At 39.5% G+C, this 14,577-nt stretch overlaps 1 protein-coding gene across 11 annotated transcripts in view; it reads right to left on the bottom strand.

The window, feature by feature from the left end:
- Positions 1-14,577, bottom strand: part of LOC311514966 (uncharacterized protein) — a 414,125-nt gene that overhangs the window by 354,792 nt on the left and 44,756 nt on the right. The window contains exon 5 of one of the 11 annotated variants that reach the window (XR_014710007.1): positions 12,391-12,462. The exons of the other annotated variants lie outside the window; for them this stretch is intronic. The gene's annotated coding sequence lies outside the window, so the exon portion shown is untranslated. The remainder of the gene's footprint in view (positions 1-12,390; positions 12,463-14,577) is intronic. 11 annotated transcript variants of the gene reach the window in all.

Genomic DNA, 14,577 nt, shown 5'->3' with positions numbered 1-14,577 from the left:
TAAGACTTACAAAGGGATCTCACAAAACTGGATGACTGGGCAACAAAATGGCAGATGAAATTCAATATCGATAAATGAAAAATAATGCATATTGGAAAACATAATCCCAAATATACATACAAAATGATGGAGTCATTGTGGATAGTTCTCTAAAGACATCTGTTCAACATGCAGCGGTAGTTAAGAAAGCTAACAATGTTAGGAACCATTAGGAAAGTGATAGATAACACAGAAAATATCAGAATGCTGCTATATAAATCCATGGTACGCCTACACCTTGAATACTGCATGTAGATCTGGTCACCTCATCTCAAAAAGAGATACATTAGAGTTTGAAAAGGTGCAGAGAAGGGCAACAAAAATGATTAGTGGTATGGAACAGATTCCGTACAAGGAGAGATTAAAAAGACTGGGACTGTTCATCTTAGAAAAGGGACAACAAAGGCGGACTATTATAGAGGTCAAGTAAAATCATGAATGATATGGAGAAAGTGAATAAGGAAGCTGTTTATTTACCCCTTCACAGAACACAAGAAGTAGTGAGTCACTCAATAAAATTAATAGGCAGCAAATTTAAAACAAACAAAAGGAAATACTTCTTCACATAAACAATTGAGCTGTGGAACTCTTTGAGAGGTGATGCTGCAAAGGCCTAAAGTAAAACTGTGTTAAAAAAAAAGAATTAGATAAGTTCATGGAGGACAGGTCCATCAATGGCTATTAGCCAAAATGGCCAGGGATGCAACCCCATGCTTCAGGTGTCCCTGAAACTCGAACTGTCAGAAGCTGGAACTGGGCAACAGGTGAAGGATCACTCAAAATTCCCCTGTTCTGTTTGTTCCCGCAGAAGCACCTGGCACTGGGCACTGTCACAGACAGGATACTGGGCTAGATGGGCTATTGGTGTAACCCAGTAAAGCTGTTCTTATGTTCTCAGGCTGAATTCAGTTCCAGTGAGGGGCAATGACTCATGCCAACTCTACAACTTCTGTGTAGGTGAATGAGAGAAAGAATAGCCCTTTGGGTCCAAATCTGCCATTCTTACTGCCACTGAGTAGTAACTGATTTCAGTGGAGGAATAAATGGCTGTATTGAATTCAAAGGGAGTTTTGCAATTGACTTCAATGGGGCCAGGATTTCACCCAATGGATCCAACTCAAAAAGGGTGGAAGAACTGTGTCCTTTCAGTCAAGGCAGTGGAAGAAATCCAGAGCCCTCAGTTAAAGCCAGAGGGCCCAATTCGCCATTATTCTGCACAGATAAAATGTCTTCAAGTTGAATGTAAGGCTTTGCTTCATTCAGACAATTATCCTCATTTTACAGATGGGGCTAAAAGATACGGAGATTTGACCAGGGATAGACAGAAAGTTAGTGGCAAAGCCATTACTAAAATTCAGGCCTTCCTGACTCCCAGCTCTGTGCTAATTCCTAATTCTTCTACACCACACTGCCTTTCACAGCTAATGGTTTAATCACTAAACATTAATATAAATGTTTAATTATATTAAGGAACCTCTAATATATAGTGACTGATGAGAAATCCCTGTTTTTCCTTTATTTCCATAATTTTCATTCAGATATACAAAAAATAATTGCAGTCACTATAGTAATAGAGGCAAATCTTATGTCTTGATATCTGCAGTTGTAGGATTTCATGTTATGCATCTAGTAGTTTTTAGAAGCTAAACAGATTACGTTCTGGTCAATATTTGGATAGGAGACTTTCATGATAAACCTAGATGCTGTACATAGTATTTTTGATTAAAAAGGTGAAGCTTAAATACCTATATTTAAGAATCAAGCCCACAGCATTTACTGTGGTGTGGTAGTTTCCAAAATAGCGGGTGAATTTATGATGGGGCAAGGCCCCCTTTTTTCCCTTATTCTGAGGAGTCCTAGATACACAGACTTCTTTATTCCAACACAATAAAAAAAATATTTTTCAATATGACTCCACATAGAGAATATTTGTTTACCTGAATTATAGCCAGAAAGTCCATACTACTTTGCCAAAAAATGGAAGATTATTTTTACAGTCCACATGTAACAGAAACCATTTAATGCAGCTCTAATAAATCTTATCACATGATCTCAAATCATCTCCAGTTAACACATGGAGGTTGTGTTCCTATTTGTTAAACTAGATTATCAGAAAAAATTCTCATTAAAATGTTTTTCTACACACTAAAAAGTTTCCTTGCTGTGTCTAAAGCGAACAGTAATATATTACATTATCACACTGTTCCTGTTACATTTATCCTTCTATATCTTTCACTTATCCTCTGAAAACAACATACTGTACATTTCTGTTTTCCTGTAACAAAATCCAGGCTTAATGTTGATTTTGTCATGTGCCTTCATTTCAACTGGTACTGGTTTTGTTTTTCTTGGACCCAGCTAAAGCTAAGTATACTGCAACATAGCTTATTTCATGTCAAAATATTTTGTGCTACACATACTGACTGATCAGGAGTTGTTTTCTCTAAACACAGCAAAGATTTCCTCTTGTTGTTTCAGGATATTTCTAAAACGTGCCTCTGAGCTTAAGGCTAGGGTTTGATTAATGCATGATTTCCTCTTTAAAATTAGAAACAGGAATCATGAGTGATGGTTAATAATTTTCATTTGCTCTTCTGCTCTGTTTTCCAAGCAGACTAATTAAGGTCCTGGTTCCCAGGCCTGATTAGGGCTTCTTTTACATCTGACTGCAGTTTGCAGATAGTGCTTCAAGGCAGGAACTCATGCTTATTTTCAGTAAATGGGAACAATCTGGAAAGGAACAAGAAGGTTGGGTTTTTTTCTCCTTTAATGAGAGAAATCGTGATGTCTTTTGCAGGAATCAACATAATTTAACAATAAATGTCAGAATTGGAAGCAAAGTAACAAGGCACCAATTTATGTTTTCAGAACTGCATGGTGTAGGCATGTTATTAGTAACAGCTCTTTTACACTTTTACTGAATGTGTTGGATTGATTGGCATTGGGTCAATCTATATTGGTTTAAATTTAACATGAATCCAGAGAACTGTAATGCTTCCTTGCCTACTCCACCTGTTTAGTCTCCGAGACTCCTCCACTGATGTATTCATGATATTGTGCAGTACCTACTGGACATCCCAGCCACCAGGCAGATTCCAGCTATTGGTCAGCAAGGGTGGAAAGACACAAACTGGTGTAAACAACCCAATCACAGACCTGAAATAGGAAGTGGAGGGAGGATCCATTGGACAAAGATCCCACACCTACCAATTAGAAGAAAGGATGTGCATCCCCTCCCATACACACCACTGTGTCCCTTTTAAGCTTGGCTTTAGCAAAGAGAAAAAAGAAAAAAAGAAAAAGAACACCCAGGGTTCACCCATCAGCAGATTTAAGACAAATGTCCTATAATGGACTGATTGATGATTGGCGATCCCTGAATTAGAGGATGATCTCTACCACGGATTTACATATGGGTCCTGAGAGGACTCAGGAATCTGATCCTGGAACTGCAGATCCACCCGCAGTAGGTACAGACATTTTGTGGTAGGCCAGCAGCCTGCTGGGAGAAAGTTTTCAGCTTCGAGGGCAAGGTGCTTCTCCTCGAAGTGAGCCACTGCCTGATATGGAGCCATTGGCATCAGTTGGTGGCTTGCTCTTCCCAGCTTGTGATGTCCACTCAGTTTTCTTAAGATATGCTTTCAGTGTCTCTTCGTAGTGTTTCCTCTGACTATTGTGGGATCTCTGACCAGAGGTGAGCTGAGAGCAGAGAATTTGTTTTGGGAGGTGAGAGTCTGGCATCTGCACACAATGTCCAGCCCAGCGAAGTTGATGCTTGAGGATCACTGCTTCAATACTGGTGACATTGACTTCAGTGAAGATACTGGCATTAGTGCAGTGATCTTGCCACTTGCGGTGAAGGATCTTCCGGACGCATTGTTGGTGGTACCTCTCCAAACTCTTGAGGTGCTGTCGATAGGTCACCCAGGTTTCGCATCCACAGAGGAGTGTAGGAACAACAATAGTCTTATAGACCTGGATCTTGCTGTCCTGCCGTAGCTCACGGTCCGTGAAAATGCGTCAGAGCAATTTCCCAAAGGAAGCACTTGCACACTGGATCCTGTGCTGGATCTCACTGGCAATTTTTGCATTTTGAGAAAGGTAGCAAAAGTGCTCAACTGTCTCCAAAGTCTGGCCCTCGATGGCGATTTGTGAAGAAAGTCATACAAGCAACTCAAAGCTGAAGCCCAAAGGAAAATCCGTGGCATCAGAAATAAGTGGTGGAGAGAAAAGGCCAAGGAGATTGAACTTTATGCTGACAAATATGACATAAGGAGTATCTTTCAGGCAACAAGGGCCATTTACAGCCCATGCTCCCATGGACCCACACCACTCCAAGTCCAAAACGGACCAACGTATTTTAAGGACAGCAAAGCCATAAAAGCCAGATGGAAGGAGCTTTTCGAGTTACTCCTGAACCATAAGTCAACTGTCTCTGATGCCACTATTGAATCAATATCTCAATGACAATGAAAGAGAATCTCTTGCTGACCCTCCCACCCTCGAATAGTAACACAAGCCATTATGCAAACTAAGAACAACAAGACTGCAGGGCCAGATGGCACACCAGCTGAAGTCTACACATTTGGAGGTGAAGAACTGGTAGGGAAGCTCCACGCACTTTTTCTTCATATCTGGAACAATAAGAAGATTCCAAAAAGACTTGAGAAACGCTAACGTTGTTACAATCTTTAAGAAAGGAGATAAGTCGGCGTGTGGAAACTATTGAGGCATTGCCTTGCTATCTACAGCAGGGAAAATTCTTGCACATATCCTCTCAAACTGATTACTTCCCCTTGCTGAGGAAATACTGCCAGAATCTCAGTGTGGTTTGAGACCATCCCGCAGGACAACAGACATGATCTTCATTCCACAAAAAATCTCAGGCGCAAAAATCAGGACCTTTCATGACTACTTCCCCTCTCAATCCTTGGTTCTCAAAACATTTGAGCACCCTGTGGGCCGCTGGAGATGTAGGGATTTGAGAAAAACTGGGCCAAGCTTATTATATGGTTTCAGGACAAATCTTTTTATTATGTTTTGTCAGACCACTTCTGTCTTTCCACTCAGATGTATGTTTGTTCTCCTTCCCATAGAATCACAGAAATGTAGAACTGGAAGGGACCTTAAGAGGTCACCTAGTCCAGCCCCCAGTAAACTAAACCATCCATGACTGGTGTTAGTCCAACCTGTTCTTAAAAATCTCCAAGATGGGTATTCTGCAAACTCCTTCAGAAGCCTATTCCAGAGCTTATTTACCCTTATAGTTAGAAAGTTATTCTTAATATCTAACCTAAATCTCCCTTGCTGCAGAGTAAGTCCATTACTTCTTTTCCTACCTCAAGTGGGCATGGAGAACAACTGATCACATTTCTTTTTATAACAGCCCTTAACATATTTGAAGATTTAACACGTCCCCTCTCAAGACTAAACCTCAAGGCCAGTTTTTTTAACCTGTCCTCATAAGTTAGATTTTGTAAACCTTTTGTCATTTTTATTGTTCTCCTCTGCACTCTCTCCAATCTATCCACAGCTGAAAGTGTGGCACCCAGAATTGAACACAGTACTCCATCTGAGACCTCACTGGTGCCAAGTAAAGCAGGACAATTCTCTTCTAGGTCTTACATATGACACCAAATAATACACCCCAGAATGATATTAGCTTTTTTTGCAATTGCATTATAGTTTTGACTCATTCAATTTCTGATCCATTATAACCCCCAGATCCTTTTCAGCAGTTGTATCACCTAGTCTTTTATTTCCCATTTAATAGCTGTGCATTTAATTTTTCCTTCCTAAGTGCAGTACTTTGCACTTGTCTTAATTGAATTTCACCTTGTTGATTTCAGAACAATTCTCCAATTTGTCAAGATCATTTTGAATTCTAATCCTGTCCTCCAAAGTGTTTGCAACCCTGACTAGCTTGGTGTCATCCACAAATGGCATAAGCATACTTTTCACTCTATTATCCAAGTAATTAATGAATATATTGACTAGTACCAGAACTGACCCCTGCAGGACCCCACTAGAAACATGATCCCAGTTTGACAGCGAACCATTGTACTTAAAAAGTAGTAACCAATTTTTCAACCAATTGTGCACATTACACTAATTTCATCTAGACCACATTTCCCTAGTTTGCCTATGAGAGTGGCAGGTGGGACTGTGTCCAAAGCCTCACTAAAAATCAAAGAGACAAGTTGTGTGAGATATCATTTATTGGACCAACTTGTGTTAGTGAGAGAGATAAGCTTTCGAGTTTACACAGAGCTGTTCTTCAGGTCTGGGAAACATACTCAGTGTGTCACAGCTAAATACAAGATGGAACACATTGTTTAGCATAAGCAGTTAACGCACATATCAAGGGGCCATTCAAGGTGATGTGGCCCCTTAATACATATTTTAAGGAACCGTTCAAGGTTAAGGGGCCACATTACCTTGAATGGCCCCTTGATATGTGCGTTAACTGCTTATGCTAAACAATCTGTTCCATCTTGTATTTAGCTGTGACACACTGAGTATGTTTCCCAGACCTGAAGAAGAGCTCTGTGTAATCTTGAAAGCTTGTCTCTCTCACCAACACAAGCTGGTCCAATAAAAGATATTAACTCACCCATCTTGTCTCTCTAATATCTTGGGACCGACACAGCTACAACACTGCCTACTAAATTCAAGATATGACACCTACAGCTCCTCCCCCGCTCCATCCACTAGGCTAGTAACCCTACCAAAGAAGGAAATTAGGTTGGTTTGACATAGATTCATAGATACTAGGTCAGAAGGGACCATTATGATCATCTAGTCTGACCTCCTGCACAACGCAGGCCACAGAATTTCACCCACCCACTCCTGCGAAAAACCTCACCCCTATGTCTGAGCTACTGAAGTCCTCAAATCGTGGTTTAAAGACTTCAAGGAGCAGAGAATCCTCCAGCAAGTGACCCATGCCCCATGCTACAGAGGAAGGTGAAAAACCTCCAGGGCCTCTTCCAATCTGCCCTGGAGGAAAATTCCTTCCCGACCCCAAATATGGTAATCAGCTAAACCCTAAGCATATGGGCAAGATTCGCCAGCCAGATACTACAGAAAATTCTTTCCTGGGTAACTCAGATCCCACCCCATCTAATATCCCATCACAGGCCATTGGGCCTATTTACCATGGATATTTAATGATTTCTTCTAGACAAATTCATGCTGGGTATTACTTAAAAACATATTATCCTCTAGGTATTTACAAACTGTAATTTATTCCAGTATCTTTCCAGTTATCAAAGTTTGGCTAACTGTTCTACAATTCTCTGTGTCCTCTTTGTTCCCCCTTTTAAAGATAGGTACTATGTTTGTCCTTCTCCAGTCTTCTGGGACCTCACCTGTCCTCTGTAAGTTTTTGAAAATAACTCCTAACAGTTCTGAGAATGCTTCAGTTAGTTCCTTAAATAAATACCCAAGAACAAATTTCATCAGGCCCTGCCAACTTGAACACAGTTAACTTATCTATCCTTAAACTTTTATTTTCCTGTTTTGGCTTGCATTCCTTCCCCCTTGATGTTAATATTGATTGTGTTAAGCACCTGGTCACAATTAACCCTTTTAGTAAAAGAATGAAGCAAAATAGGCATTAAACACCTCAGTTTTCTTGGTGTCGTTCATTCTTTGCACGCCTGCCTCGCTAAGTAAGGAACTACACTTTCCTTCATCTTTCTCTTGCTCCTAATTTATAGAAACTCTTATTTTTGCCTCTTATGATTCTTGCTGGTGTGCCTTAGCCTTTCTGATTTTCTCCCCATGTGCTTGCATTATTCTTTTGTGCTCCTCCTTAGCAATTTGTCCATGTTTTCACTTTTTGTAGATTTCTTTTTGATTCTCACATCATTAAAATGTTCCTGATGCAACTATTGGCTTCTTACCATTATACCTATTATTCCTTCACATCCGGATAGTTTGCTGTTGTGTCTACTTTATTCCTTAATTTTTCTTCTTGGGGACCCTACCTATCATTTCTGAGGCTGTTAAAGACTGCTTTTTTTAAGTCCATTGTCCTTATTCTGCCTCTCTCCAAGGCCTTCCTTTCCTCTGAATCATGAAATCTATCATTTCATGATCACTTTCATCCAAATTGCCTTTAACCTTTAGATTTGCAATCAATTCATCACAGTTAGTCTGAATCAAGTCTCAAATGGCTGTCTGCTTGGGTACTTCCTCCAGCTTCTGAAACAAGAAGACATCCCCGATATATTCCAAGAACTTATTGAACATTTTGTGTTTTACCATAATACTTTTCCAAACAGATGTCTGGGTGGTTATGGTCCCTAACCAGACCTTGTGTGCTAGGTATTTTTTATTTGTGAAAGAAATTTGTTCTACCACCTCCTGATTTTGTTGTGTATAATAGACCACTACCATCTCATCACCCGTTTTTTTCCTTTATCTTCACCCAGAGACTTTCAACTGGTCTGCCTCACCTCCTGCTAGACCTCAGAACAAGCATATATAGCCTTGATATACCATCAATATCTCCTCACTTTTTCCTTTCCCTGTTCTCATGAACAAGCTATACTCCTCTATACCAATATTCCTCTCGTGAGATTTATCCCTCCAAGTCTCTGTGATACCAATTAAGTCATGATTTAGCTTGTGTACTAAGACTTCCAGTTCTTCCTGTTAATTCCCCATACTCCTTGCATTTGTGTACATCTAAAATGTTGAGAATATTCCCCAACGGTAATCCCCATCATTGCTCTTATAACCCAATTGTAATGCCCCCCCCTCACTATTTAGCCCTTTGATAATGTCAACTTTTTTTATACCTACCTGTAAGCTTTTGTCACCTGCCACATTTGAACCTAGTGTAAAGTCCTTCACTCTAGGTTGGTGAATCAGTGTGTGAACATGCTCTTCCCCTTCTTGGTCGGGTAGACCCTCATCTTTTCCCAGCAGTAATCTTTTCCAGAGCAGCATCCCATGGTTGCAGAAGCTAAAGCCCTCCTATTGACACCATCTTTTGAAGCCATGCATTCATCTCCAAGATGTGCATGCGCTTTCCTGGGCCTTTACCCTCAACCAGGAGGATGGATGAGACCACCATCTGTGCCCCTGACTGCTTCCCCCTAGCTCCCAGAGCCCTGCCACCATTGCTGATCTGTCCAGAGTCATCCCTGGCAGTATCACTGGTGCCCACATGGATGAGCAGCATGGGGTAGTGGTCAGAGGGATGGATAAGCCTCAGCAACTTTTCCATAACATCTCAGATCCTGACTCCTGGCAGGCACCACACTATCAGTCATTGCTTCCCTGAACTGGATCCTCTCCATCTGCTGTACTCCTGTGACTCCACGCTGCCAGTTGGGTAATGCTTCTTTTACTTTTTTAAAAAAGCCGTTTACCAGTAACAGAGTATGAAAGGATCAGAAGCATAGAATGCTTCTAGTTACACATCTTCCTTTAATGTGGTTCCTTACCCTGACAGACATGATTTTTATTTTATTCTTAATTTTGAATGTCTAGGACAACAAATATTCAATGAAATATTTTTAATGCAGCTGTTATATGTTGATGGGAAGAAAAGTGCTAATATAAATATTTTCCCTATAAGACAGTTTTTAAAAAGGACCAAAAAAATGAAGTAGTTTTTATTGGGCTCTAGGACAACACCAAAGCTACTGTATGAACTTCCAGGGAACCCACAGTAAAGCCCACTACTTCCAAAAGTCAGTCTTATGATTCAGCATTTTTCCTGATCTTATTACTAATTAGGTCTGAATGCTATAAATATAACAAGTCTTCAACGTAAATGAAAATACATGTTGATAATATTAAAGCCCTGAACAAAAAGTCATACACTGTCTCTTTATACTTTAGCAGTAAAGGCTGTTAACATAGCAAGGGCTAGATCAGTGGTTCTCAAACTGTGGGTTGGGACCCCAAAGTGGATCATGACCCCGTTTTAATGAGGTTGCCAGGGCTGGCTTAGACTTGCTGGGGTCCGGGGCCAAAGCTAAACCCCAAGCATGAGAGCTTCAGCCCTGGGAGGCAGGGCTCAGGTTACAGGCCCCCTGGCCTGGGAAGGTGGGGCTTTGGCTTTGCCCCTCCACCCCTGGGGTGGTGGGGCTTGGGCAGGCTCAGACATCGGTCCCCCCTCCTAGGGTCCTATAGTAATTTTTGTTGTGAGAAGGGGGTCGTGGTGCAATCTAACCCTGGGCTAGATTGTTGCTTTAAGCCACATGATAGGAGAAATGCAGAAGTATGCTACTCCAACAGCAGATTTGGCATCTCCTGTACGTAGGTATGTACAATACCTCCAGGAACACTGAAGATGTGCACACAGCAGTGGCATCTACTATAACTTTCTATGAAGTGGGGTATGCACTTCCACTGGGCTAAATAAAGGATTCAGGAGTCTAATTTTAGGAACCCAGCATTGAAAATCCAAGAGCTCTACTGTGTCATCACTTGTAAGCTCCAATTGATTTCAAGCATTATCTTACATTACTATATCCCACAGTTTCTGTGGAGGGTTGCATATGTCTTACAGATTTTATCTGGAAGTCTCCTATTTAAGTACTGACCAGGTCCAATATTGTTTAACTTCTATATAACACTGAGTAACTTACAACCGAAAGCCATATTATGCAAGTCCATTATACAATGTTGTTCTCTCCACAGTCTCACCTCCCTTTTTTTGTCTGATGTCTTTTCTGCTTTCTCTCTCTCTCCCTGGGTAAATATGTATTATTTAACTCTGTAAAGCATTTCAGGCTGCACAGAAGTTTGCATGAAAGACACTATTCAAAGCATTATTTTAAACACACACACACACAGTAAGGGAAGCTATGAAACTACTCAGTTACACTTGTGAATAGGGGAAGACAACTTTGTTTTAACAAGATTTTCACATTAACTAATTTTATTTGATTAGATATTAAAAGACCACAATGACTATCATGACAAGGAGGTGTATTTTGAAGAGAAGGAAAATAAAAACAGAGGAGAAAGGATGGGAAATGAAGCCTTCCTTGTCTTGGCAATAAGAGTTACACGAAAAAAACTCACCATTTTCGGTGACTGACAGATTCATGAATTATGTTAGTGTGTCCAGGACTCATGTTTACCATCTGATCATGTAAGTGTTTTTTTAGAATAAAACAGTTAGGGTGTGTGTCTGAAGAAAGCAGACTGAGATTTTGATGACTCAAACACAAGATTCATAGATTCCAAGGCTAGAACAGACCCCTGTGATCATCCAGTCTGAGCTCCTGTAAAACACAGGCCACAACATACCCCCCAAAAAAATTCCTAGAGCAGCAGATGCACTACACACTTTGCCAATGCCCTCCGTTCTTTTTATCCCGCACAGACAAGTACTACAGATCACATTCATATTTTGTTATTAATCCACTTCGTCCTCCTTACGTCACTATGTCGTAAGTCAGAAATGTATATTAAATCAGTAAGAAAAATATGTTTAAGTTATTTCTGGCCTTTGTGTGTGTCAGGACATCATTCATTTAAAAAAATAGCATTCAATGTGGGGTTTGACAGGTCGTTTAGAATTGGTCTTATTACAGGTGGGGCTGGTAGCCTATTAAGGTTGCCCAACGCTTCCTATTACAAAATTATGTTTTCAGTTGCTTATAACTTTGCCAAACGTAACTTGTTTGAACTAAAATTTTCCATTCCAGGTATCTGCCTCAGGGTATGCCTTTTTAGAACATTTCAGCCAATAGGGTTCATCTATTTCTGAGAATGAGGATAGAAAAAAATGTTGTTCTGCAATATTAAAAAATTCTGGTGACCTTTTACTTGAGAATCTCAACACCCTCATTCCTTGGGGCAGGAACTTGAAATGTGGGGACAGGGATGACCTTTGTATTAGGTATGTGACTTTTGCTGTCCTGTGAAAATTCACCCAAATTTGGCCAAGTTTTCAAGCCTCTCAAAAATAGAAGTTGCACGTGCTCAGTAGAGACTATAGAGCTTAAAAGCTAAAATCTTCAAAGATTCAATCCTCATTGCACATGCTTCATCCTAGAACTTACCAGACTGCATTTACCTTCCCCACAAAGTGATTGAGCATGCTCCAGCGTAGGCTACAGGGGCAGAGCTCGATTTATTCCATACTGATATTTGAAATGCTGTGGTTGTTACCTTCCTAGTTGTCTTAAATTTGAAAATTTAAATAGGAAAATCATTAAGCTATTTTAAAATTAAACACATAGGGCCTTATTGTCATTCACAATAAAGCCCTTTTCTACCACTCTGACAGTATAAAAGGACTTAAGGTGAGTACAAATGTAACTGCCAACAGAGATTGCCAGTCACCATTAGATGGAAGAAGTCATTTTAAGTTGTTACCTTCAGCCTTTTCCAATGAATGTCCTTTCACTCAATGTACAACGCATTTATCTGCAGCATCCTTCCATGCACCTACAGAAAATGATTTTATTTATTTTGCACTTTGCTTGTTGTGTATGCGAGGTTATTTACGAGTGCTTGTTTCAGTTTTGTTTTGGAACGTAAATATGGAATATTCAGTTAATTTTTTTTATCTACTTTACAAAATGTTTTGTGGGCAGGCTACCTTTTGCTAATTATCTTTTGCATTTAAATTTTGTTAAGACATTCGGAATTCCTCAGGCATCAATACCCAAATATATTTTTATTTTGTATTATATTGTCTTAGCTTAGCCCCAAGTTGGTAATATTAATAAATTAAACCAGTGTCTTAGAAATGGAAGGCTCTATATGACTTAACAACAATCCCCTTCAGACATTCAGTCCCACTTTTATTAACATATTTTCCTATTTATAGTTCTTTTAATTGGGCAAGAAATTTGGAATTTTCTTAACCAAGAAATGATTTAGAGAAAAGTTTAATATGCTATTGCCACTGTTTAAAATTCAACTGTGCTCACTAAAGTTAAATATTCCATGGATTCATATAGAATTATTCTCATTTACATTAAACACTTACGGGAATCAGAAAACAACAGCTGATTATATGCCTTTCAAGGAATACTTTGTACCTGGGCTAATCAATTTTATACTATGAAATGTCATCAAAGTCCTTCACAAAAGAAATATAGGGTAACACTGAAATCAGTGAAATTAATATAAAGTTTAAAATGATTGAACAATGTATATTAGCATTGTTTCATGTTTCTAATTTGACTAGTAAGTTCTAACTAGTAAGACCTAACAAATGAAGGCTTATGAGTAACATAAGCAAGAAAAGAAGGCAACCCCGTCTTGATCAGGATCTCATTTAGGCTGAATGGTTTTAACAACATTGTACCAATGGTAAGTGTTGACTTAAAACTAAGCAGTGTATCTTCCCATTCTGTGTAAAACATCTGCATTATTTGAAACCTTGAATACCTGAGATTGCATTGTGCCCCACTGTGGAACAGTCCCATGGATGCTCATTCATGATGACATTTTCCAAGTGTAGACAGGCCTACGGAGGTGCCTGAGGAGTGGCCTATGCAAGTTTTAAAGTGAACTGAATCAGGGTGGAACACTTCCCTGCCACACTCTCCTCCTGCCCACAGGTCTGTGTGTAGTATAAACTGAAAGGTGCTTAGTAGATAAATGCTAATAATAAAACTTGGATCCTGACATTTAAGATTTGACCCAACCATACAAACCCTAAGCAAGCCATTACTGAGGTCAATGGCTGTTCTACCAGACTAAAAACAAAATAATTTGTTCTTGAAAGCATATATTCAGAGAAACAGGCAAGGAGGCACAGAGGAATATAAATTTAAAAACCTATGAAATTCCCACACATAAACTTTATTAATTTAAAGTTCAAGTAGCTTGACTGTTGCTTGGTATACACTTAAAAGTTACGTCAACATAGCTACATCTGTCAAGGGCGTGAAAAACCACATCCATGTCTGACATAATCCCCATTGTAGATGCAGCTAGGTAGAAGGAAAAAAATACTTCTATCAATGTAATACCATCATTCAAGGAGCTGGTGTTTCTACACTGATCAAATAATCCCTTCCATTGATATGGGATGTGTCTACACTACGGGGATATGCCAGCATAACTATATCTAAATAGCTATGTCAGTAGAGTATAGTGTAGATATACACATGTACATACCTTAAAAAGAAAGGAAGCAAGCATTTAAGTAATTTAACATCCCATTTACCCCTTCCCAATATCCACTACCTTCCTTCCACCACACACAGCCTGCATACCTACACTCTCCTCCTGAACCACCAACATGTAATCTTAATTCCAGCCATAAATATAATATGCACACACATGCAGATTTCAATTAACTGATGTCTGCATAAAAACTATTGCTAAATTTAGAACAATCGGTAACATAGATCACTCAGTCTCATAACTTTTCCTAAGCATTACAGAAAGCCGTATACTTTAGACATTGTTTACAATCTGACACAAGACCTCACTTCCTTGCACACATCAGTACAGAAACCACATTCAGAACTACATACAATCTGATTTATGAAAGCTACACCAACCTGAAAATCACCAGAACTCAACATCACGTATCCAATAAAT

This window comes from Lepidochelys olivacea (genome assembly GCF_965140295.1).
Source record: "Lepidochelys olivacea isolate rLepOli2 genome assembly, chromosome: 1".
NCBI classification, from domain to species: Eukaryota; Metazoa; Chordata; order Testudines; family Cheloniidae; genus Lepidochelys; species Lepidochelys olivacea.
Note: the sequence above shows the minus strand (reverse complement) of the source record. Positions and strands in the feature narration are given on the sequence as shown.